Source organism: Myiozetetes cayanensis, unplaced genomic scaffold (genome assembly GCF_022539395.1).
Source record: "Myiozetetes cayanensis isolate MyiCay16 unplaced genomic scaffold, myiCay2020 scf6-25, whole genome shotgun sequence".
NCBI classification, from domain to species: Eukaryota; Metazoa; Chordata; class Aves; order Passeriformes; family Tyrannidae; genus Myiozetetes; species Myiozetetes cayanensis.
In genome coordinates, this window is record NW_026087853.1 from 48,431,804 (window position 1) to 48,457,236 (window position 25,433).

Genomic DNA, 25,433 nt, shown 5'->3' on the forward strand with positions numbered 1-25,433 from the left:
GCTGAGTCTGAGTGCTCCAGGACAAGCTGGAAACTTCCATTTCGCTGGCTCATGGGTGCCACAGCCAAGTGAAGACAACTTTGCCATGGTCAGATCTAACAGCAGAACAACTGGGGGTTTTGAGCACAATATATGGTTCTGGGGCTGTTTATTTTCAACCATGTAACCAGTACATCAAGCAACTTCCAGAAATAGCTCCATCTTGCTTCTGCTAGTATAAATCTGTTATTGACTGCAGTAGGAGTTGGCCTGTATATATACCAAGTGATTGGTATACATCAACATATTTCTACAGAATATCTGGTATTGCTTTTACCCTTCAGGTAAGAAAGTAATTTAGTTGAGAATGATGTAATGATGGTAGTCTGAAACCTTTGTGTTAAAGAGCATTCTTCAGAGCTGTACTGAGAGAAAGGAATGATTGTGCCCCATTTTTTTTAAGGAGCTAGCCCTGTATCCTAGTCAACACAAACACGTTTCATAAAACATATGTGGATTGTGAGAAGCTGGTAGAAAACTAGTTCAGGAGTTTCCATTCTTGCAACTTGTTTGTCTTCCATTCTTCTGTTACTTTCATGACTAAACAAATTTGTCTGGATGCCTTAGTTTCTACTCAATGAAACTTCAGTACTCTGTGGGAATTCAGTAAACCAGAAACACAACTTGGTACTTGAGAAGCTGCTTCCATTTTGAGAATGTGTTTCTAGAGAAGTAGGGTGTGAGTAGATGTGGGTAGTGAAAAAAATGGCACCAACCATTGCAGTCTAGATTTCTGAAAGCATTTTCTGAGTTATTTTAAAGGTTTTACGTATGGTTACTGAAACCTTAACTGTGAATATGAATTGCCTTTTAAAATGAAACCTATTAAGCCTAGACCTCTTTGTTGCTTCATTTCAGTCACTTGAAATGCTTTGCTCCCTGAGATTAATACCCAACAACTTCTTCCACAAAAGCAGAATAGAAAAAAGCTTTACCTGCTCCTTTCTTTCATACCATGTCATCTTTTATTTGCTTTGGTTTGCTCGTACATATGTGTATATTTTATACTGTATAATTTTCTGTTTTCTGTTTTGTGATTTTCATTCAGAAAGTTCACATCTGATTTTTTAGGTGGACTACAGAATGAATTTTGTCTATGTGGACAAAAATCAAATGGGTTTTATCCTAAATTAGAAGTTGCATTTACATATTGGCAAAGTATGGCATATAAAGTATGGCATATAGGACATTGACTCAATAGCTTCCAAAATGCAATTAATAAATATTGTGGACATTAACAATTACCTTACAGAAATTGATCATAAACCAAGTCAGAAAAAGTATATATGTAAAACACACCCCCAGGTAGCCGTTGTTTACATGCCAGCAATTTACACTGACTTCTGTGCCGCCACTTCTTTCTCTCTGCAATCAGTCGTTACCACAGAAACTGCAACAACACATGGCACTGGGAGACAAAGCTCCTTCATTAAGAAAGACAATCACTAGCATAAAAATTCTCTTCGTTTTATCCCTGCTGTTGAAAGGGTATAAAATGCTGGTATGCCACAGTCTCATCGCAAAAAAACATGTAAATTCAGCCCTTCAGAGGGAAATGCTGTTAGTTATGCCCGTTTGAACACCTGGGACAATGCAGGCTTTACTGAAAGCTCGTCTTTGTGCTGCTGTTGGATTGGAAACAGCCCCATGATGTAGACCCTGAATGGAGGACAGAAGAATTTCGGTGGAATTAGCCAGTACCCCTATTATTCTTTAATGAATTAAGAGGAATGTGTTTTGTTTTGTTTTGGTTTTTTTTCCCACAGGAGCTATATAAAAATGCATTCAGAAGCTCTTGTGCAGATCTGAAATGTGAGTTTGAGACTGTCTGGACTCAGTTTCCATAAAAGTGCTGGTGGAGGTGCAAAAGAACCTAATTTGCCCGTATCTTTTTCCTTAAGGCAGAACAAAAGGTTGGCTACAGACTAAAAACCCACTTGATTTGAAGTAATTTGTGACTGCAGAGGCTGTAGTTGGGTTGTGTCTCCATGGTAATACAGCAGTGGACAGGGGCTCTTCTGCCATTGCTTTACCTAGAAGAAGCTGGGCTTAAGAAATGGAGAAAAGTAGGCATGGATTATTTACCCAGTGTGCTCAAGGCCCTTAAGAAGGGAAAGGAACAGACCTTTCTGCTCCCTAAACTCAGTACAGCCCTTTTTTCCTTTACATGACCCTGCTTTTAGGCTTCGACTGGAGACTCATCCAGAATGTACTTTTTATGGCATTCCCTGTAGGATCCAGTCTGCCCTTCTGGGCTCTCTGAACACGAGTTCCATGAAGAAATAAAGGGGCAAAGGCTCTCCCACACTTTATTTATGTGTACTAATATGCAGGAACTACTCTCTATAGGCAGGAGAATCTCTGTATCTGTGCTTGCTGGCTTCCCTCATCTATTTGTAGCAAATGGTGGACACCAGATTTGCTTCAAAGGGTCTGTCTGATTGCCACTCGCATGATGTGCAGGATAGAGTCGTGACCCTGAAATGAGCAGTGTTGGTGCATGTACATGCTTGTTGTCAGACAGCACCAGCTTTGCTGCTGGGGCAATAGAGGTCACAGCTGAAGGAGAGGTAGCTTCAAGGAGTCAGTTGTCCTTTTGGTTACTGTAAGGTACTGGAAAAGCAGATTCTCACTGTCAGGAGGGAGACATGATGATTCTCACCGTAATCTCACTGCTGAGTATCCTGTAAGATGCTGACACTCTTTGCTCTAAGAAATGGGCTTGAGGTAGTTCAAGTTCTTTTTAGAAAAATGATTTAGTAGATTGTATAAGCCACACTTTGGCATGATAAACTTGCATGGATACCAGTGAATTTAGGCAGAACTCTACTCCCTCGCTGCTCCAGACCTCTGTCTGGTAGTGTTGTATAGCTTTAAATGAAGATATTGCCATCAATCAGCTTGTCACCTACCTCGCTACCCACTTGTATTAAATGATTTCACTATCAGCTAAGATGGAGCACACCAGTGAGTGTTAGATTATAGGTGTCTAGAGAGATTAGATACTGAAATTAGACGGATAACATGCAGGCTGCTGTGCTGGATCTCCCAGTGCTGAGGTCACCAATGTGTCCCGCTCCAGTCAGATAAACCCTAAAGCTGTGCTTCCTCATTCACTTCCCTTAGCAGAGAATGCACGAACGAGGGGTGTAAAGTCAGTCCCCTGAGAATGTCACAGTATCTTTGTGCACTGTATAAGCAATGTGGCATCTAATTCTTCTGTAGAAATAGTGTAGTATGTTGCAGCATGTGCCTGAATTCATCACTAGAGCTGCAAGCTCTAAACCCTTCTGTTTCAGTTTCCTAAATCTCAATCTGTTTTTCCTTCTGGTCCTTGACCAAAGATGATTACAAAAAGTAATAATTACACTGTTATTGAAAAATGGTCAGTAAGAGATGTGAAAGCTGATGAGACAGACCCAAGATGACAACCACCCTTGGGGAAAGTATCCTTCTCCTTGGGAAAACTGATTTTAATGTGTTGGAGTAGCATGGGATTTAAAACTGGATGCATGGGTGTTAACATAATGCCTTAGTTTCTGTCTTCTTATGATAGGAAATTATTCTGCTGAGAAAAAGCCACAGATAATGAGAGATAGCATTTAAATTCCTGTTTCCGCTGGTGTTATCCTTTTCTTACAGAGGGGCACAACCTTATGAATATGCAAAGGGAGAACTGGGTTGATTGGTGGACTCTGATATCAGAGACCAAAGGCCTTGTCACATATGGCTGTCTCTAGAGTATGTTAGAAACTATTTTATGAATGCTTTAGAAGTATTCACAAATGTGTAGGGCTTATTTAATTATTCATAATTCACACCTATAGAAAAAGATTGCTATCAGTTCATATTTTCAGGGATCAGGAAGAGTAGAAAACTTATTAAAAAATCACGGTGGCTTTTCTATATTTAAAAATGTAACGACTTAAGATCCTAGAGGTTAATTCTGGGACAGGATGTCTATTTTCTGTAGCAAGATGTCTTTTCTAGTCTCCAGCTAGACTCCACATTTGTAAAAAAGAAGTAAATATTTCTCAGAGTTTAAATGTATATGTTGATGTATGTATCTGTATAAACTGAGGTTCTTCTCCTTGTATTAATTATCATTGAAAACTATCTCAGTCTCCCTACTTAAATGAGCTATCATAGCATTGCTGCCTTCTCTACTGGGGCCTCTGAGTGTTCCTCCAAGAAAATACTAAATAACATTCAGGATGATAAAGTAATAAAGGCTGTAGTATGATTTCAAAATAATTTTGGGTTTTTTTTCTGGGAATTTTGTGTGAATTTTTCATGGTAGAAATGTTATTTATGGAAATCTCTATATCTGTTCCTGAGCAGCAGAATTTGGCAGTCTTGAAACAGAATTTAAAATTATGCTGATGGTGCTCTTAATTCACATGTTACCTTAAAAGTATTCCCTACAATCTGTTACAAAAGACTGGGGAAAAAATTATTTTTTTCTTTGTATTCACCTTTTCTTAATTTTTTTTTTTTTTTTTTTTTTTTTTTTTTGGGTAGAAAGTGGAAATAGTTGCAAAATAAAAATTTCAGCCCTGAGAAGATCACAGATAAGAATTTCAGCTCAGCTATACCAGTAAGTACAGGGGTCAACTATCAAGCAAAATACAACAACTACTCAAGAGGTCCAAGAGAAGAGCTGAGCAGTGCTTTATTTGAGATACCTGCCTTAGGAGCTCAAGGTAGTCAGAAAGTCATTGCCCAGATTTCTGTTTAGCTTAAGTATTGGTATAAGAAAACACAGGAGCATGAAGGGATCCCACATGTTTGGGATTTAAAATGGGACCCTTACGCTATCCCATGCACAGGCTGCTGAAAGAAGGTGAAGGAGTTCTGGTACATTTTGGTATTCTTTGTTGTGGGGTACGAGATGTCTGGCTATGATGGAAATTCTGCCCAACGCCCCCGTGGTGCAGAACACACAAAAAAAATTTCAGTCTATTGGCAATGGTTTTAAACTGAGCACCTTGCAAGCCGGTATATGGCCAAGTCACTGAGGGAAGCATCTGCAGAGGATGGCAAGAAGGAAGGTGCGAAGGGCAGGTGCCAAGGAGAGAAGTGTTTCTGCACTCCTCTTCCTTCTTGAGGGATTCCTCTCTCATCTGTGTCCTCGGGCATGAACACCTCTCTTGACTAATGTGATACAGCTTTTCTTTTCATTGCAAATATCTCCCCTCTCTCCTCTCAAAAGGTGGGTTTGGATCACGTTTCCGGCTCTCTTTCTCTTGAAGGCTGCACTGGCCAGCAGCTCTTGGCCTCCTCCCTGTGAATGGTCAGGAGGGGATGGGGGCAAGTTCATGTCCCTGCCTGCACCTTCGTGGCACTCAGTGAGTCTAAGACATTTGCACGTTTTCTAGAGAACAAAGATGGGTATGCAGGGAGAAAGACCAAGATGATATAACAGATGTAAATCTGCACAGAAAATACAAAGCCTTTGCTACCCTTCTCAGGTAGAAGAATCTCTAGTTTTAGAGCAGCATCCATTGGAACTAAATGCAGCAGAGGTACTCCTGGATTTGGTATTATTGCTTTTGACCAGTTCAAACCTATTTACAATGATGAGTTCAGTGAAATTTTTTTTAAGCAGCAGAAGGCAGGATTCCTTTCTCATTTTTGTTAATGATTTCTTTTGCGTAACATAAGAAAAAAGTGTGCGTGTTTGTGTGCCTCAGATCGCATATTTTGTGAGAAAATTGAAAGAATACTTGCATATCTCACTAGAGGCACTGAAATGATTAAATAATTTTTGTGAAGTATGTTGAAATTCTGGAAATTCTGTTATGGACAAGCAAAGTATTATTCTCCTTGCATAAATATTAAATGTTGAACAGGGATACCTAAGATAATCTAAAACACATCTTGTACATTTATAAATCCTCCTCTTTTTTTGGCTACTCTAATAGGTCCTATTTCTGAAGATGCTCACTGTCAGCAATTTGTAGGCAAATCATTGGAATTTAGGGATGCTCGGCCCTGATGCTATATATTTTTCTTCATTGCAATTCGCGGTGTTTTCTTTAAGCTCAGTGTTGAAGACCAGCTTCTCAGCTGGAGTAAGTGAGGTAGCTGTGTTCAGCTGAACATCTCTATGCCTATTTGTATTAACTAAAGGTCATGCCTGTATCCTGACATAAAAATGTCTCACTTTGCAGTGTGAAAGCTATTGCTTTCTGTTTTCCCAGGAGTACTGCAGAAGAAATAGGTTTGAAAATCCTGCTGGTCATCTGTAAGGTGGTTTAGAGTTCATCCTGTTCTGCTAATACGTGGCATTTGTAGAGCAGGACCTGGTGAGGGAGTAAATTGGAACAACCTCATAGTTGCCAACATCATCAGAGACAACTGGATGCTACTGCAGGGCTTACCTGGAATAATTTTAGAGTAAAGCCCTCGCTTTAGTGCTTTAAGTCCTGCTGACTGTCTAGAATGCAGCTGTTGTGCTGCTGAACTACCTGAAAAATTCTGTCATATGGATAATTTCAGACTGTTGGCAGTAAAAACAGCAGCAGTCAGGGAAACTACAAAGAATGGGTTAAATCACAGTCTTGCCTCTTCGGTATTCCTGGATAATAATCCACCTACAGTGACTCCACACTGTGGGTAGAAAATGCCTACCTCTTTTTAAACGTAATTTATGCACTCCTTTGCCTTTGAAAAGGATAGACACCAGCCAGGTAGAAGACTGTGCTGCTGCATTAGGGCTCAAAATTAACCATCAAATGTGTGCCTGATGTGCAAGTCAATCTGCCAAGTCATAAATGTTACAAACAGACATCTGACTACAGCGTGTGTTTTTCCAAGCACGCTTTCTGGCTATGCAGCTTCAGCAAATACTGTTTCTTCCAGCCTGTGCTAAAGGGATAGGGATACATGTACTGTTAACCCAGCATGACATGAAATCTGCCATAAACTGATTTCCCTGGAGGGTTTCTTTCTACAAGGGCTATGGGCTATGAGGCAGTTCTCCCGTGTGATTCCAAGTGTCCTTGACTTGATCTGCAGTGAGCAGGAAGGTGCGTGATAATTTCTTCTGTGATGCAGTGGTGGCAGCTGAGGAGGCTGAGAGTGTGAAGGAAGCTCATTCCTTCCCCTCCACCCCACCTCCACGAGGAAAAAGTTCTTGGGCTTGGACCTGAAGGGGTTCTTGGTGAGAAGTTTCTGCTTCTGAAGTAAGATTCAGACCTAGAAAATTCTATGGTGGTTGCGTAAGTACTGAAATTACAACACTGCTAAAGCCTCAAAAGCAAGCAATCGACTGGGGAACACATTTTTAATATAATTGCTTTTTGACCTTTTTTCTGGTTTTGCTTTGAGTTTTGATTAACTTCACATTAATTATAATCAGTGAACACTGAGGAAGAAAGGGATAGGTTTTTTTGTTGTTTTGTTTTTGTTAAAATTCTAGCAACTTTCCCTTGTTCTTCAGTTTGAAAGAGGAGTAAATTCCTGGTCCCTTCAGGAATTACTCAAGGGAAAAAAAACCGCAGGGAGCTTGAATTTAACACTTATGATCTCCTGAACTAGACAATGAGGATATAAGCAATTGCAGGCCATTCCTGTATGCCATAAATAAACAAATCCATGGTAAATACAAGCTAGAACTAATCCCTCAAAAGCAGTACAGTGTTTTGAGGAACATAATGGCCCCTGGGCAATGCCCAAGGCATCTAGCCATTTTCTGTTCATCTAGAGCAAGAATTACCAGGCTATTACAGTGGAAAGAGGCACCAGTCAGTGAGTCTTGTGCTGTTCACGTATCTCCAACACAATCTGTGGGTCTGCATCCTAGTCAAAGAGTATGTTCAGAGAGATTAGCATCTACAAAGCAGATGTAGAGCTGTTTTATCATCTGCCTTGCTCCTTGATTCTTCAGAGCAATAATTAGGCTGTCCCAACACACTGCCAGTGACAGAAGAGATCTAAGCCTCATCCTGCTATGTCTCTCCTGACTTCTCTGCCTCCCATCCTGACCTGTAATAGTACCTCTGTCACTTCTGGCTGAATGTTTCCTTGGGAAGTGATCAGCTCATCTCCAGTATCTGCTTGATGCCTTCATGTCAGAGGTCTTGTAATATGACAGTGATCCTGGAGACAGAGCCAACTCAGCTGAGAAAAAGGGGGCTGCTCCCACTACACTTTGTGCCTTCCTGTGATTGCTCAGGGAGCTTCGGCGTGCGTCAGGCTTCAGCATATACAGCATCTGCTCTGGCATCTTCTCCCGTGGGGTGTTGGTCTTCTTGGAAGAAACCCACTTTGCTAGACACAGCTCTCAGCTCATACTAAGTCTGCCTGTTCTGGGAAGGCGGCGTGTTTTCTGACAAGATAAGCCAAGATAAAAATCAAGGGTTCATTCTATTGGCACTTCAGGTCTGATGGTGAACTTGCTCCTTCAATTCAAAACCTCTAGTCAGACTATACAGATTATGGCAACAATGGGTTAACTCACTTAAACAATTTTCTGACTATATCAGGTTGCTGCAAACTAGGGCCAGTTCAAAGGTAGGTTATAGTTAAGTCTGTTAGTGCTTTAATTATATAAGTTCTTCTTTAAAATGTCTATTTGAGGAGAGATATGTTTGAATTTTGTAATTATTTAACTACAAGCTATTTATTAGATCTGTAAATAATCTTTTAGGTACATTCTGGTTGGTGTGTCTTGTGTTAATTTTTTACCTGAAGGAGCAAAAGTACTTTTAACTGTTGTTTTGTAGATGCAGTGTAACATGTTACTAGATTTTACCTTCCCGATCCACGAAAGCTTTGTTTTCTCATTTCCTGTCAATCTTATTGAGGAATGCTGAATAATCAGAATGAAGCAAGGATAAGACTGCCTTCTGATCTCAGATTTATTTTGAGCAAACTTTAGTTCTTTCTGTATCAAGAAGGTGTCCTCACTTCACCTGCTTAGAGCAAACATGATACTGAAAATTCCTCTAGTATCTCCAATTTATCTCCAAACTTCTGTGCAACCGTTAGTCTCCACAATACCCTCCACAATACTCAGATAAATAATGTTCTATTATCATTATTAGAGCTGTAAATTACCACCAAGAAGCTGTGGCTTGCCAGAGGTCACATTTGAAGTCAGAAGAGTTAGTGCATTTCTGGGCTTCCCACATAAGATCATAACACTTCTGCCTGCTGCCTTATCTCTTTGTTGCTTCAGCTCCATCATTGTATCTACCACTGAATCTTACACATATAATCACATTGGAGTCCTCAGTGAACAGAATGCATTAACAAGCCACATCTTTTCATTAGACAGCAAGTATTCTCAACTAAAGATTGCTCATTTATTCTAGACTTTTTTCTTTTTAATTAATGCAATCAAACAAGGGCAAAAGGGTGAGTGAAAATCACTCCCAGAGTAATACCTATATGAACTGCTGCTGAAGTTAGCATGGCATCTTTTAGTCTGACAGAGCAAAAGCCTATGGCATGCTCTCACTTTCATAAGTGCCCTATATATTTAAACCAGTTGGTTTTTTTCTCCTGAAATTCCATTTAGTCTTGGATCACAGCTGAAAAGTCTCTGTGTGTGGTGAAGGGCATAATTCTTGTGCAGGACTCCTAAGAGGAGAAGCTGGTTTGGTTGGGTTAGAAACCTGAAGTATCTGCTCTATAGCTCTTAAAGAGATGAAGTTGACCTCTTTCTTTCTCTTCTCTATTTTTTTTTTTTTTTTTAGTGTCCAGCTCTTGTGCCAGCTATCAAAGTGTCTGACCTTCACAGGCCACAGAAAAAAATGAGCACATCAGAACACACTGTCCAAAACCCTCACGTGTCCCTACAGCAAAGGCTTTTCCAGTGTTAGCACTGGTGACAATACATGAAGATTTCCACTGTGTAGCCTAACCCTATTTTATTCTTCAACAAGCTTGCAAGAGCAAAATGTGCTCTTTTGACCACAAAATCTCTTATTGCAAATTGCTTCTTCCTGGGCTCTCATGCGAAGGTAGCGAATATTGCTAACTCATCTGAATTATTCTGATTAGGTTGTTCTCACCTGCTGGAAAAGGCTTTGCTGTAAGTGGCTACAGTCTGAGATTCTAAGCTCTTGACAGTCTTGTTACCCTACTAGTAAGCTGGTGATTTGTCATCCTATCTTCCCTTTCCAGGGTCCTAACTCTGTTTTTCCTCAATGTCCAGTGAACATTGTGGGGTGAGACTTCCCTCTCCCTACAGTATTTTTTTTCCCTAGGTCTGAAGCCTCCTTCCATCTCCTATTTGTAGGAGATACATCCCACTCCAGGCATTTTCCTTCTCCTTGCTTACATTGCAACCACCGTTTTCTGCAGTTCTACAGAAGTATCCTTCTCATGCCTGGTGATGACTGCAGTTCCTGCACTGCACAGCACCCCTGCTCGGTGAGCAGGAGAGCAGATATTCAACAACAATTCAAACTGCATTTAAAAACCAGAATCTGTGCCACAGCCTCTGGGTGAAAGAGGAACAACCAGACGGACAAGATGTTCGTGCTTCTAAAAGGGAGAACGGTTTCATGTCCAGAAAGGGCTAGAAAAACACAGTCCCAAGTTGAGAATCATTAGAAGAAAATTTTTTCTGACCTATATAGAAGCCTGGTTTTATTCTCAACTAATTTAAAAACAAACAACCGCCCCCCTCACCACGTACAAGCAAAACGACTGCAAGCAGGTGATGTGTATTTTTAAATAACTCAATGGAAATTATAAAAGCAATTTGGAGAAAAAAAAAAAAGAGATCTTTTTTTTCCTTGAAAACATTCTATAAAGTTTGTCATATTTGTCCTTCAGACTTGAAACCGGCAAGGCTTTTTCCTTTTCCAAAGATTTGAGCAAAATATTGTGCAGAAAGTTATTTCCTTTTTACCTCCTGCTCATTCCCTCTTAAACTTTGCTGGTTTTTTTTTTCTTTCTGACTACCATTTTCATTTTCTCTTTTTTATTAAGTCAGTGTGAGAAGAGAAAAAGAAACTAATACTGGATGAGGGTGAAAACATTGGGTTTTTTCTCATGACGAAAAAGGAGAAACTTGGAATAAATGTTACTTGAGAGGAAGGGAGAAAAAAGGGAGGAAAAAACCATCTTTTCTTGCCAAAATGTATCTACATTTATTTTTCCAGCTCTGGATCTGAAACTGTGGAATACATGCAATACTGTTGATACTCCAAAACTGGTTTCTTAGCCAAAAAGTCTGTGTATTGTGAGAAGGCTTCCCAAACATCATCTGCAAAACTTTCAAAAACACAAAACCCCGTAAAGATCGATGCATTGATCTTCTCCCTTCCTTGCAACCCTTATGAGTGTCCGGATTTGAAAGACAAGTAAGCCTGTGTGATAAGTGTTAGAGGGGCTGGTGACATGCATGGTGACTTTACTTTTGGCTCGTGCCTTGCTGTGTGTGTGTTTAAAAAAACGAAATCATTGCCTCAGCACAGTGGGAGACTGAAAAATGAGTGACCACTTAGCATTTCAATGAAGGTCGGTGTATTTAAAAAAAAATTCTACTCTAAGCTGCCAAACCTGTGGTCAGTTTTGTTAACTAGAAGATTCATAATTTGGGCTAGTGAGTTGGTTTAAGAGCATTTTTGTGGCCTGTGGGCATTTTAATAGCAGGACTGCAGTGAATGCCAGCAGGAATTATGCAGCCTGAGAGCTTCATGTTATCCTGAAATTTTTCTTGATTACAGCTAGCACCATATGCAGTGCAGGTAGTAAATGAGAAGGTATTTTTTTTCATTTATATTTAAGTCTTTATTGATATTCCTCTCAAAATATGGATTCTGGTCTCTCAATACACATGGTGCAAGGCTTGTGAATGTAGTTTCCACACATAATTTCTGGATGTGTTTCTGAGCCCTTTGCCATCTGTTTACATTACTGCTCTTGTAAGAAGGTCTTTATGCCAAACTATTGCTGCATCTGGACAGTCACGCACAAGCTCATAGTAGAAATCTCTTTTTTTTTTTTTTCTTTCCCCTGCAGTTGTTAAAGGGAAGAGCAAGGAATGTCACAGGAAAGTATTTCCACTATGAGTTTTGCAGTTGCTAAAATTATTGATGTGCCCACAGTTATCATGAGTGAAAACTGCATCTGTTAGACTGGCATTGCTAAATAAAACCTGGTTGACTACTGGGATGAACAATATATTCAGATATCCTCGTGACAATGAAAAGAAAAAAAAGAAAAGCTATTGTTCCTAACATTCATGTCTGGGATCTCTGTTTAAATTTACCACAATTCTTGTACCTGTAAACATGTACATCTCACTTCTAAAACAGATTTAGGATAATTAGGACAAAAATATTAGATCTAATTTCTCACTGGTGAGTTAGACCTTGCTGCTGAAGTAAAGAGCAGGAAAAGTTTATATTTGCAAGAAATGCCTTCAAATCAAAGGGCAGCTCTGTGTGGTGTTCTCAGCAGACATACAGCTACTTTGGAATCTAACCTGGATAAAGGGAGTATGAAAGATGGTACTTATGAAGATGGTACTTGAATGGTCAAAGCAAAAGCCCATGGATACACAGTCCCCCTATGCAGTATTCCATAACCATGTAGATCCAGGGAACAGAGTAGCTGCCTGCTTTATCCTGTTTTAATTCCTGTCTGACAGATATTGTGTAAGTCTCTGTATAAAAGAAGAAATAGCTTTAATTGCTTCAAAGGAGAGTTCTCCACCTGCTAGCAGAATGAAAATAACGATGACCTTCCCAGATTCCTGCATGTGAAACTTTCTCTTGTTTGCATGAACCCAGCAGAAGTTCTATGGATATGCCCCCTTCCTTTGAATTTTCTTACAAGATGTCCAATTTTTTTTTCCCCTTCAATATTGAATACTTGTTTCAAATTCTAATCATATTTTGGTTATATTTTGTCCTTTTTGTAGAAGTTTGTTAAAGTATTTTCATAAATGATCGAGACTCACAGAACCTTGTTGATGATGGGAGATATTAGTACTGGCAGTTTCCTTATCAGATGATGATAAATAGATGCACAAAGCTACCACAACTGACATTTTAAGTTTTTAATACTTAGAATCTTTGGGGATCAATTTGAAGAGACCATCTGCAGCTGCTATTGACTTCTAAGGGATGTATGAAAATTGGGATTTGATGCTGAACTGTCTGTTGTGGCCTTTTTGTGAGCTCAACATTTACATCTAAAGGTGACTTTGGCTACTGCAGGATGCCCAACGCTTCACGGGACCACAGAGACAAGACTCAGCCCAACACCTGAAACTGGCTTGTGATTGGCTTGTTTTCAGATGTGGCACCAGGTCTTTTAGATGTCAAACACAGAATCTTGAAAACACTATTCCTCCTATTGTAACAGCATAGTTAGTTAAAAAAAAGTGCACATTTAATTGCAAAACGGGCTGGAATGGTTTTCATGCAGAACATACAGGATGCAAGGGGCCTGGGAACACAAGCTTTAAACTTCCTGGCTTTTGCTCATATTCCTGCCACAGTTCCCACTTAGATTTTTCTTTTATCTACATTTGCCGTAGTTCCTTCTTTCTTCCTTTCTAATAATTTAAGAGACAAGATGACAGAACAGATTAAAAAATATCTATAAATAATACCGTACGTAAAGAGGCATTTACCCACTGAGTCTTAAAACTCATTCCCTGATTTGGATCTATTTTTATAAGCTTCATCTTACTTGACACTGACAATGATTCACATAAATATTAAGTATTCATTTTTAGTCCATTGCACACAAGTGAAGCTAAACTGTAGTGTTCTTTGGAGTTTTTACCCTGAAGGTCCTTACTTAGGATGGAAAGAGGGTTAGGAGGATTCAGTTTCTAAGTTTTCTACAATTTGGTCCTGTCATCATATATTAGATAGCATAGATGCAGCGTTTTAAAAATTTTCAATGGCATTCACATTTCAAATATGTGGGGTTTGTTGATTTTTTTTTTCTTCTATATGAAAATAGGACGTGCTATCCTGAATTAAGGTCTAAATGTGAAGGTTGTGAAATAACGTGATTTCTTATTTATACTTGTGTTGTGGTTATATAGACCAACTCTCTCTATCACTATTATTTTACTATCTCTTGTTTTTTTATTAAATCAGTCTTGAAATGCTTTATTTATTGTCCAAAGGTTTTGTTCTTCAGACTACCCAGAAAAGCTATTTAAACAATGAAAGAAAATATTTTTTTCAATATTTGTCACTCCTAAATTCTAATACAATTGTGTTTCTCTTATAGCAGGAGTAGATTTGATAACAGATGGTAAAACTGCAAAACTGTCTCTGCTTCATTAGAGCCCCTGGCAAGTCTCCTATATAAGGTAAATTAGAGCAGAGAGGGATATTTAACAATATACCCTTCACAGTTTCCAGTAAGATTTTGAACTAGTTTTATGTGTATCATGAAGGCAGTGAATGTAGTCGCTAGAATGTTTATTGATCACTTCTGTGTTGGGTTTAACACCAGAACTAAAGCATACGTGCTGTAAAAGGCTCTAATTTAGCAAATACTTGTTCTAGTGCTTTTCCAAGTTAAATTTATCTTGGCAATAGTTTAACTGAGGTTGCTTTCCTTTAATGGTGATAATGCATTTTTATTAAAAAGTAATAAAATGTAAGTGATCAATTTCCATTTAAATTAAAAGAATGTTTATGTTAAAATATTGATGAAAAGGCAGCCTTCAGAGATTTTAAGAATGCTTGTGTTTACATGGCACAACTGAGAGGTGACAGATTGATAGCCCTGGGAAACATAGGTCTTTTCAAAACAAATTATGTGATGTGTCCTCACACTGACTTGGGAGCTCACTTTGCAGGATGGCAGAACTGCTCAGACTCTGTGGTGAAAAAGTTCTAATTTTGCATATCATCTACTTTTCCATATCAGCTCATACTTTTCCATGTATTTTGTCAATTCCTTCTTCAGAGGAGCTGCACAGAGATCCCTAAATCATTGTACATGGCTCACCCTGGACTCAACTGCATGAGGACAACACATGGTTATTTCCTAAATAAGGACTGGTTTCCAAATTGTGAGTGATTGAAAATAAAAGACCAGTTGTATATATGTTTTCTGCTACTAATCTTGCTGAATTCAGTAGGCCAGAATTACCACACAGGAACAGCTTCTTACTTCCATATTATTGGGAAATATGCTTTGCCATGTACCCAATATATTGGTTTGTGAATTCCTCCTGCTGTGCAAACTGGATGAGCTTCACTAACTGCCTGGATTATGCAGCTGAAGTGGGAGGTTTCTTGAGCAGAGACAGATGAAAATTTGAAATCCTGCAGTTGGAGGAAAACATTAAACTTGAAATTTCCCATTCTAAGCAAAAGACTGTAGTCACTGGATTATTGCATCCAGGGGACTCTTTCACACTACAAATATCTCCTGTTTTCATTTGAGCATGTTTTTAAAAATAGCTTAGAATCTGTGTGCATTCGGCAAGTCCATTTAAAGGACTTTTTCTATTAGCAAAGAAAAATTATGGCATTAACAGGGCTTTGATGCAAGGTAGTTGCCAACAGTACGAAAGCAATTCTGGGCACAGGCAGAAACAATACTGTAGGCACTGGGAAATTTCAATATGCATTTAAAAAAATTAAATCTGCAGGGTTAGTGTCCTGGGAATTGTAAGTATGAACTCTCATGGCGACATCCTTTCGTGAGTCTACCCTCAGAAGTGAAGATGTAGGAAGTGACTACTCAATGTCTGTGATGCGGGAGTGATGGAGAAGAAGGTGATGGAGAAGCCCTGCTGTCTGTGCACTGGATGTCACATCTCCTAAGAATACTGCACCTTTTGAAAACTCATAGCTTTGGGTGATCTTCTGCTCCAGTCCAGGTTGGTTTGGGAAACATTACATCTGAGTATAGTGTAAAGTCTTCCCGTAGATGCTGTCAATTTAATGTTCTTATGGCAATAGCATTTAGAGGTGTCACAGAAATTATAACCCTATTGTGCTAGTTACTGCAATACACATATAGTAAGGGAGAGAGGAAAAAATACAAGGCAAGTAACCTGAGAAATGTTGTTTTCCTTATGAAAATGACATGCTAAGATTAAATGTCTTGTGTGATTTCACATACAGTAAAATTCACCGAAAATGAGAAGGGCTGAAGCATTCCCGAATGATGTGGCATGCTGAGCTAATATAACATGGTGTTTGTGTGCTTGTGCCACTGTAAATGTTCGTTTGCTGAGCTGCATGTATACAGCCTGCCTTCGTACTCCTGGCATGCTGTGGATGCTCCCCGAGAGGATTCTTCCAAGCTAAGATAGGCATGCAAGTAGGATGCACAGATAATGATGTTGGTCAGATCTGCTAACAAATGCTCACTTGATAAACTGTAGTAATTCAGTTATTTGCAATCTTTTGTCCAAATCTCAGGTGGGAACTTTTTTAGGGGTTTTTTGCTTCCTAGTAAATTCCCACCATGTAGGTGTGTGTATATGTCTGAGGACATGTGGACTGTTCTAAATGAAGATTAAAAATCACCTAGTAAGAACAAAGGTGTACCCTGCTGCCCTAGCCAAGAAATCCTTTGAGAGCAGGAAATGCGCAGTTTTAGGAGTTGCTATAGATAATGGTAGTACGTATATGAAGATGAATTTGTGGTTTGGAGTGGAAGACGCTGTAGAAATGTTACTGAATTTCAAACTTTTTACTTGCCTTTAGTCCATGCCACTGACACAATGAAAACTGAGCTGCTTTGCTTGGTGAAGCAGGTTCTCCAAAAGATGCTTTCTTTATAACAGTGAGTGCACTTTTGCACTATTGATTTCCTTCTGCTTAGACATAACTAACATTTCAAGTAATCTATACAGTTTTGAAATTTACATTAGGTCTTTTAATAAAATCCCTAGCGCCTTAGGGACTTCTTGGTACCATAGACAGTGAACTCCTACCAACTGAACACTAAACAACAGAACACTAAATTTCAATATCACTGAAGCAAAATTCAGATCTAAGCTGATCTGCTACTGCCCCAAAACTAGAAAACCAAGCACCCACCCACAGCGATTGCCTCAGGTATTGGTTGAGCTATCACAGCACGGTTAGATTGCTCCTGGTTTGTCCTTACAAGGGCTTTACTGAAAACCCCTGAGTTAAAATCAGTTCTGCATTATGCGGGACACATTCCCAAGAAGTGCTAAGACGTACTGTCACTAGATTTCTTGCAGAACTCCAGACTAGAAGTGATGGGGAGATCCACGCTAAAAAAAGACACAGGAATAACACAATGTGGCTGACATCATGTTGTCATGTTTTTAGAGTAGGGATCAAAGGCTGCTGTGAAGGCAAGCCCTTTTGCATTGTGTGTTGTGGCAATTACACAATTGTCCTTGTCCTGAAAAATTTTACCTGAAATAGGTCTGCCTGGGTCTCTGACTGGATACAACTAAAATCAGTGATCACTGGGGCACTGGCCCTACAAGGTGAGGTGAGATTTTACTGATGGTCTCTTAACTTCTTGCCCGTGTCCTTTTCTGCTATATGACCTCCCTTCCACTGGAGGTTGTAGGTGTTCAGCATTTTAGAGATATCTCCCTATTAATTTTATTTTGAAGTCTATTATCAAATTTGATGCACTCTGACTGAAGGTTTTAATTTAATTAATAACTGGGTAAATTAAAAAAAACTGGCCTCCACCATCTATACCTGTCAACTGATCCAGTGTAATGAAGACTGCAAGAATCCAAACTGAAAAAATAGAACAGGGTTATTGGAATGAATTTTCAAAGTGAAATCTGCACCTGAATTTCTGTTGTGTTTCAAATGATAAGGAACCTGAACTGACCAGATCTCTCTGTATTAGAGAATGTGTTTTTTGAGGGCAAAGATGGGCAGGAATAGGAATTCTGCTTCAGTGGAAACATGCTGTCAGTGTACATTTTTAATTTTTTAAAAGAAGATGGATTTGGTTTGGTTGTGCAGACAAAAACGTATGCTTTAACTTCTATTTGTCTCTGAAAATTATAAGACTCACTAGGTTTTGCTGTTCTTATTTAAAACCATCTCACTGCTTCTTAAAAGGGACATTCTTTCCCAGGTTTTCAAGTAAAAAGTCAGTATGATATTTTAAGCCATTTGATGTAGTCACAACACCACAGTGGTCCTGACCCAAGGTTTTCTCAAATCTCGCAGTGCTGAGATTTACTGCTGCTCCTGAAGTATCAACATAATTACGTAAGTGTGTGCCAGCAGTGTGTGCCTGTGTTGGAAGCTCATGTGCAGCACACACATTGCTGGCTGTCTGCAGTGCAATGAAACCTGAGATTTATTGCATTTACAGAAGGCCATTACAATGCAATTTTAACTTACTGTCATTAAAGGGTCTTACATCATAAGCAATCGCTGCAAAAAGCCTTGGACTGAGATTTATTCATAATTTTTACAGCATGATTTATTAGCACCCCGGTTATACCTTATAAATCTTATCTGAAAGAAATGAAAATCAATTAGGGCCTGGTCCTTTCACCTTTACCCGTGTTGGGTGGTACCTTGTTCTCAGCCTTCAGGAAACGAGGATATTCCTGGAGTAAGCTATCACTACAGGAGTAGGAGTGAATACAGCAAAATCTGAGGACTTAGAGAGCACCAGAGAGAAATGTAAAAATTATTCTCAAAATGACAGCATTTGGTTTATATTCCAGGGGGAGGGGGTGGTTCTCCAAAGATTCATAGATTTCTCTGATTTCATCTGATGCTAACACTTCTGTGTACCATTTGGAGTGAATCACATATTTATGTAATGCAATATTCAGTAGAGAAAGCCAAGTCAGCCTTCTAAACTGTTCTTTCCTCAGATCAAATTCAGCATGTAGTAACTGAGAAGCTAATTGTAAGACAATTGCAAAGATCTCAAAATGGCTGTTTTATTAGTCTTACCTCCCAAGAATGCACTGAAATTTCATACAATCAAGCCTATACAAAATGGAAACTCAGTTTTGCCATCTGTATTTGTGCAAGAAAGAATTATGCACTTGATTATCAATTAGGGCCCAATTTTTCAATGTGAATACCCCTGCCTGCCCCTTTTATTATGAAACACAGCACTTGGACATGATTTAGTTGAACATTAATTGAAGTCATGTGGTTTGATGGGATGTATTCTATAGCTCTGTGCAGTAAAAAATGCCAGTGAGATTATGACAGTCCGCTTTGTCAGTATCAGAGTTCTGTGTTTTGATGCAGCGTGCTAAAGATGCTCATGTCTTTAAAAGGTTACGAAAAAATGTATTTGAATATGTATACTCCTAATAAATTGCTAAGATCTATTGCACTTCGGTGCTTTGAAATAGAAATATGCAGTGCATCTACTAAAGAAGCAGTACACTGCAATTAATCTGTTATCCTTAACCATACTGCAGGAAAAATCAATTCTATCCTTGAAGCTGGTGATAATTTTGGCACTGACTTTCAGTAACAGTAAGGCTGGGCCCTCTGTTGCTGATTTCCTAACATCTCTCCTTATGTTAAGAAAGGCAATATGTATAGACTTTACTAAAGTACTACTATAAATATACACAGATCAGTCACGTAGTTTTACAAATAAAAAAGATGAATATTGTTAAGTACTAGACTGCACAACAGAAGGGAAAAACAAGATGGAAAAATAGTTTTTCTAGGTATAATCTAATATATCATATTTTCATGAGCAGTTCTACAATAGAAATATTATAATTGATCCACAGATCTTTTTATCCTTTGTCTCATGGTATACCAACAGAGAATACCAGTATTTTGTTGCCTTTTCCTGCCCTAACCAAAACCAAAATAGCAAATGTCAGGAGAAGGGCAAAGAAAATAACTGAAGGCACAAAGGAATGGATTAAAGATAGAAGGGACCAAACATCATTCTGAACCCAGTCACTGAATTCATATCGATTTCAGTGGCACCACGGTTACATTTGCAGAAATATTTTGGGATGGTTTAATTTTGAAGTCCTTCCTCATATGGAAATCCCACTCAGCATCGTAGGAGGTGGCAGTGATAGGAAGGCATATATATGTGTATGCATATGATGGTATGATCCATACAATCACAGCCTTGGCTAAATCAAGTAAATTTTGTAACCTAGAAACATTAAAATTAAGTAAGATTAAAAAAAAAAAATTAAAATGGCACCAGATGCTGTTCTTTTTTAAGATTTTAGAATAATAGAAATAAAATTGGAAATAGGAAAATGGATTAAAAAAAGTCCTTGAATTAAAACTGTTAAGTCTGTACTAGGCAGCCATGGATTTGTCAGGTGGATAACATCATCCCTCTCATCTCCCTGTGAGACTGTGACTTCAAAGAGATTGTAAGATATTCTGGGCAAACATCACCACTTCCTATGTGTTTCTGATCAGCTCGTACTGTTGAAGTCATGATTCTGCATGGCTGCTGTGATATTTTTTTAATTTTTGTGTGTGTGTGTGTATGTTCGTTTAAAAATTTATGACTTCTGAAGTCGGAGGGACAATTCCCAGGAGTTATTGTGTGCCTGCCCCCACCTTGACCAATCTGGTAGAGACTGAATGTAAGAGTTGGCGTGAGCAGGGAACACTTTCTAACTGGCATTGCAAAGGCTTGTTTGGTCAGGATGCAGAGAAGACTACCATGCTCACTAATGGGTTATGTAAGGATTTGCAGTAACATGGTCCTTGATGGGAGAAAATAGGAATAAAATGGAATTTTAGGAACCATATTAATAACGAATGATGGAATGGTAGTTAATAGATGTCTGTAATTCCATTATACTAGAAGTGCAAGGGAAACCTCATTTAATGTTGAAAGATTCTCATTTTTCCAGAGCTGTAATGCAGCGTGCAGTTAAAATTAGGCTGTCTCGTTAATTGTCAAAGTGTATGGTGAGAATTCCTGAAGCCAGCTTCAGTGCAGGATTAGATATGCCTCTGCAGGAGAGACCTTCCAGAAAGGCCCAAGGTGGGAGAGCAGCTCCATCAGGGCGCCTTTGATACAATCTGTCCCTGAGGGAGAAGGGGTCCTGTGGGTAGAGGAATGCGTATGGGGCAAGTCTCATCCTTTTCCTCTCTGCTCACCCTTGGTGGGAGACCCCACACTGCTGTCTGTGGAACACTCCTGTGCGAAATGTGTCCTGCATCAGACGATGTGGAACAAGCTCCCCTTGTGAAGGATGATGAGTATCTATTCCCTCTCTCTGATACTTGCCTCAATCCCTGAGCTTAGCTGTCCTGGGCAGGGGTAAAGAATGAGCAGAATCACCCCAGCCTCTAATCCTCAAGACAGTATGGTTATTCAGGAACTAGTATCCCATAAACCTTCTCATGCCTACGAGTTGTAGTTTACTGAGAGAAAAGTTAGTTTAACTGAACATAGCAAGGTTGAATGCTCTTAAATGTACAAAAGAAAGCAGTAAGAAATCTCTGGGAAATACCTTTTTCTCATCTCTCTTTACCACTTTTGCCTGTCTCCTTCTCACTGTCAGAAACTTGTCCTTCAAAAATCACCCACTGAGGAAAGCAGATTCTTCTCCAGGATGTGAAGGGAAAACATGAGGGAAGGGTGAGTGAGAGTTTTGCTTTTCCTCTTACAGATAAAGCGGTATAGCATATGCCAGGATAGCAAGTCAAGCTGTTGAGGACTTTCCACAGGACCCCTACCAGCTTTTATTTAAAAACAGTAAAAATTTTTATTTGGAAGGACTACAAAAGCTTTCCTGAGGGTTCATTAATTAAGTTTAACTGTCCAATTTGAATGTGAGCACTAGCGCAGAATCTCAGCTGAAAGCTCTGAATTCCCAAACATTGAGTAACCTAAGGAATGTGAATTAACACAAACACAACCTTATCCCGCTGGGGAGGAGGAGGAGGAAGGGGGACAAATATGTTAGATACCTGCCTGCCAAACTCCCCAGGAAGTCAGTGGGAGCTTCGCTAGTGGAAGAATAGCATGACCAGACATAAATATAAAGGAGAGAGGATGCCAAGAAAGTATTTTTCACGCATTTGTGTACTTAGGACCAATGAAGTCTGGTCAGTGCAGAGGGTAGGAACTCTACTACAAGGTAACTCTCAGATATGCTGCTATAGCGTACTTCTGTCGCTTTCTGTGGGACTCTATTTCCCCCCTTGCACCCACTTATGAAAAATAAATCTGCAAAGTTTTCTGATGATGCAAAAAAGACAGTTCTATGAGCTTTAGAGAAATGTCTAGCTGATATAGGTATGTGATATCCATTGACATGCAGTGATATTTAGCTGCCTGATCAGATGCTTTTGACAATACCCCTGGATGCCTGCCTATCTACATACACATACAGTATCTCTACATACCAGATCTTTTCCATCACCTTGTCTGTTACTCTGTTCAGACCTCCAGGAACCCGACTTTGCTTCTGGTACCCAAATGCAGATTCTTTAAGTTTAGGAGAAGTACAACACCTTTATTTTACTAAGGTAGGTGTGTAAGGAAATCTGTGATTTGAAACAAGCTACCTCTTGTTATTACAGATATAGAAAATGATGCAATTTTTTGGAAGTGTTCCATTTTTTTAGAAATAACTACATTATTTAAGAAATTACCGCGTAGAAAACTAGAATTTAATTAAAATCAGCCCCTATAGTTTTAACAGGAAACTGTTGACTATGTTGCACCGAAAGACAAAAGATTAGTGACCGGGAGCTTTGCTTTGTCAAAGTAAGTTTAGAAATAAACAAAATTTGCAGAGTTAGCTGATTTTGCCTGACATACACAAGTGCACTTCCAGTCTTCTCTGGCTGTCTACAATGAGATCAGATGTAATTTAGTATGAGTCAGGTGCGGGTGAAGCAAAACAGTCAAATGTACTTGTATTTGCAAGCAGTGTCCATCAAAATCCTCCAAGAATGGCTGGATTTGAGTAAATGCTGAGCTTTTCATAGACCGTTCCTAAACATTCACTGAATTAGCTTACCAGATAGAGCCTGGAGAAATGTTGTTTTATACAGATACGCAGGTTTTCATTTAATATTCATAGACTGTATTTCTTTTACTTGCCCAAGTGTAACAATATAATGGTTATGTAAACTAATGCTTGCATTAGGATGTTATTTTGACATGCATTTTGGTGTTGTATGTAAACACTAAACGTATGTAATAACCACCCTTAATACAGGTCTCAGTTCCATTTAAGAAAAGAATTTTTTGTGATTTTTTGTGGACAAAATGACCATGTAAATTTACACTTTTGCGTAACTGAAATACAGTTTGTAATTGAAAGTAGTGTACACAAAAGTGAGTTAAAAGTAGATTTGTTGCCTGACTCTAATAATGATTGCTTTAATATACCATTCACTTGTTAATGATGCTATCAATTATTTTACTGTAAATTAGCTATTGTGTGAGGTCTTTTTGCAATGTCTGTGTTAGGTTACAGGACAATAAATCAAACTCCCATCTCTTTTTACATCCATAACCATAACGTATGGCTTTTATTAGAAAATGTTAAGTGTCTTATAATGTCTTCTTAATGGACAGTGTGTGCATGTGTTGATGATGAAAGCCATCTTCTTTCATGCAAAATATTAATGCATATGGCCTACGTCTCCATAGATACAAGTTAAAGAATCATATTTAACCCACAAAATATTCAGTATACACTTTGCCCAGAATAAATATTTACCTAGTTCAACAATCCTTTAAGGAAAGAACAAGTTAGAGGTCAGTCAGGAGCTGAAAATTCTAACAGGTATGTACATGTGATTGTGAATAAATGGTATATAATCCACTGCAAAAAAACCTCCAACCCAAACAAACAAAAAAACCCAAAGCACTTTATAAAACATCTATTGGTAAATGAAAATATCCTTAGAGAATGAGAAAATGGAATCTATATCCTCCTAGAAATCCAGTCTGTGCATTGTAAAGACTCCTAATATTGGTTAGAGATTTTTGTCCTTCTACCTAAAATATCACAATGCCTCTGAGCAAGAGGATGTTTTAGCCTCTGTATCCTTTTCCTTGGGACAACATTATCCCTTTGACTTTTGGACCACTCCACAAAATCTTGGACAAGCACACTGCTTTGACTTGAGATGTGTTTTATCAACAGATTCCTGGGTACCAGAGAGATCTGCTATTCAAATCAACGCCTGCTAGCACCGGGCTTGATTAATGGAAACCAAGCATTTTGAAGGATACCCGCCAGCCTTTCCTCTCTGTTTCCATGTTCCTTTGGCAGAAATCAGGGCTTTGAAAGCTGCAATACAACAGCAACCTCTTTTCATCTTATGGTAAATATTTTATTATTGCTTTATCCCCCATGCTGTTTAAAGAAATTCATTTAAAACATGAACTCCTTTGTTCAGGGAAGAAGTCTCCAAAGGGTATGCAAACAAGAATCTTTAGAAATGCAGCAAGATGTAACTCCAGGCTCTGCTCCAGCTTCCCCCATTCATTCAGTTTGCAGACCTGGCGTCTCCCTGCTGGAGATCTCTGCTCAGACGGAAAGTCTCCAGCAGCTGCTATTCCACCACCCATTCATACATGACCAGCTCCTCTCTCCCTGCTCCCTGCATCTCCACTTCTCTTTCCTTCATCCATCCAATTTTCTCCCTAATCTGATCTCACTTCTTTGATCCTCCTTAGGAACACTGATCATCCTCCCCCACCAAAGCACCACTCATCCCTACCGAGGGCTGGCAACAATTAAGCTGTAACAAAGGTACATTTAAGGGAGGAATAAAACCTATGCAAACGAATTTCTTTGTGAAGGCACTATCCTTCATCTGTTTTCCTGCTTAATCAGTATGGGTGTCTTGGGGATTAATCCTGCTGCTGTTCCTGAAGTAAATGTGTTCATTACTTTTAATTTCAGGAGCAGAATCAGGCCCTAATTAATGTAATTATCCTCATATGTCATAGCATGAAAGGTGTCTACTTGAAGGAGTCGGGCAACTGTTACAGACCATCTTTATCCCCAGCTATGCTGTGAACTGCACCAGTGTGCATTCCCTTTCCAAAACAACCGCAGGCACCACGAGGGGAGGAGTTGTCCTTCAGTACCAAGCAAGAAAGCTGTCAAACAGTGTCCCTTCAACATCAATGAAACCCTCTCCTCTGATTAATACTTTGCATTTTCCACAAGGGAAAACAACAGAGTGAGGAGGTAAGTGGGCAACTGAATTACCCATTCGCGGAGAAGCATGATCATAAATATTTAACTTGGTATGTATGAGAAAAGAGAAAGGAACAGGCTTCCTTTCCAGTCCAGGCTGAGAAACTCTCCAATACCCTGGTCCTCCAGGGACTGCCTGCTCCCATGATCATTTCTCCATCTCGTAAAGGGATTAACCATTAGCTCATCAGAGGGCTGGAGAAGGTGTCTTTCTTTACTGAGGGATGGCTGACTAAAAATCTATGCATAGAGGGAAATTACCTGGTATAATGGAGATCTCCCT

The 25,433-nt window shown here is 39.1% G+C and overlaps 1 protein-coding gene and 1 long non-coding RNA gene across 6 annotated transcripts in view; one reads left to right on the forward strand and one right to left on the reverse strand.

Moving 5' to 3' along the window:
- Positions 1 to 25,433, reverse strand: part of KCNC1 (potassium voltage-gated channel subfamily C member 1) — a 127,397-nt gene that overhangs the window by 100,740 nt on the left and 1,224 nt on the right. The gene's annotated exons all lie outside the window — the stretch shown is intronic.
- On the forward strand, positions 22,256 to 25,168 carry LOC126650717 (uncharacterized). Its single transcript, XR_007631485.1, has 3 exons — positions 22,256 to 22,451; positions 24,086 to 24,697; positions 24,898 to 25,168. It is a non-coding gene; the product is annotated as an uncharacterized LOC126650717 (long non-coding RNA).